The following is a 1323-nucleotide window of genomic DNA, read 5'->3' on the forward strand; positions in this document are numbered from 1 at the left end:
ATAAAATATAATACTAAATTATGTGATTCTATTTTATTACTTAATTCTATAATTTCTGATTTACTCATCTGTCTTCAGGCTTAGTATATTTTTTTCCTTCTCCTAATTTCCACATAAAACATCAGACACTGCTTTTCATTTCATTCTTGCATTCTGTGTTTCCTACAGAATATCGTGTTCAAGTTTTGCATTAGCTGTCCTAGTCCTAATTTTTAATCTTTCCCTTTAGTTCTTGATATTTTGTCACTTAGAAGGTCACGCATAAAACTTTATAGACTTCGGAGAAAAATTTCCTCTTTAGGAAAACACAGTTTTCAACATGAGGAAAAATGACATTAGTAAGAATATCCCAGTATACGCAGATTCACTGAATGGTGGCACTTGTAGAATTCAGATGGAGCAAAATCTTGCTAACTGTTCAAAGGCAATGTTCTTAGAATGAATTCATTTATTCTAAAAATGGGAAACCAAAATAAAGCCATCCTCTGCCTACTTGATAAGAGAGAACGATAAAGTCTTATTTATATTTATAATGAGTTGGAACTAATTCTATTTCTTTGTTTCTAGTTTGCCATAATCAGTCTAATTGTTAGGGTATGTATGTGTACCCTTTTAAACACACGGTTTGCTTTGAATAAGATCTGAGTGGGAAATAGTCTCAGTTCACAGCCTATAGAATCTATTTGCATCTCCAAGGAAGTAGTTGTTTACTTGTCTGTTGTCATTTGTTCAACACACAACACAGAAGTGAGTCCCCATCAATATTCATAGTCCCTGTAGCCTCCAGAGGCTCCCTGTGTGATTGTGCCCAATTTAGCTCTAAATCTGTATTCTCATATAGATTTAAATAAGAGAGCTGGGGAAATTTTGAAGTCTTTTGTTCTCAGTCACAGTAATATTTAAATAGTCCACTGGGTACGCAAGTATTGCCAATTCCCTTATTGCTTTGTTATAGTCAACACAAAAAGGTCCACCTTAGGGAAACATAATACGGATTTGTTTTGTTTCATTTTAGTCTTGGAAAAATCCTTACTTCTACTTCCCTATCTTAGCTGTAAATAAATTTTGCTTTTTTAAATTCACACAAGGTCAGACATATATAATTATTTTCAACACTGAGTTTATAGCTTTCATTTTTATCCTCACACCAGTGTTTTTAACATTTTTAGACAAGCATGATCAGATAAACTGGGAAGAGTATACCCCAGGGATGTGCCCTATCTCCATACCTTTTTAACCTATACACAAAACAAGTTATCTGGGATGCTGGGCTCTATGAGAAGTGTGGCATCAAGATTGGTGGAAGATCCATCAACAATCTGC

Source organism: Elephantulus edwardii, unplaced genomic scaffold (genome assembly GCF_000299155.1).
Source record: "Elephantulus edwardii isolate Elephantulus edwardi_28Jun2011 unplaced genomic scaffold, EleEdw1.0 scaffold00169, whole genome shotgun sequence".
Taxonomy (NCBI): Eukaryota; Metazoa; Chordata; class Mammalia; order Macroscelidea; family Macroscelididae; genus Elephantulus; species Elephantulus edwardii.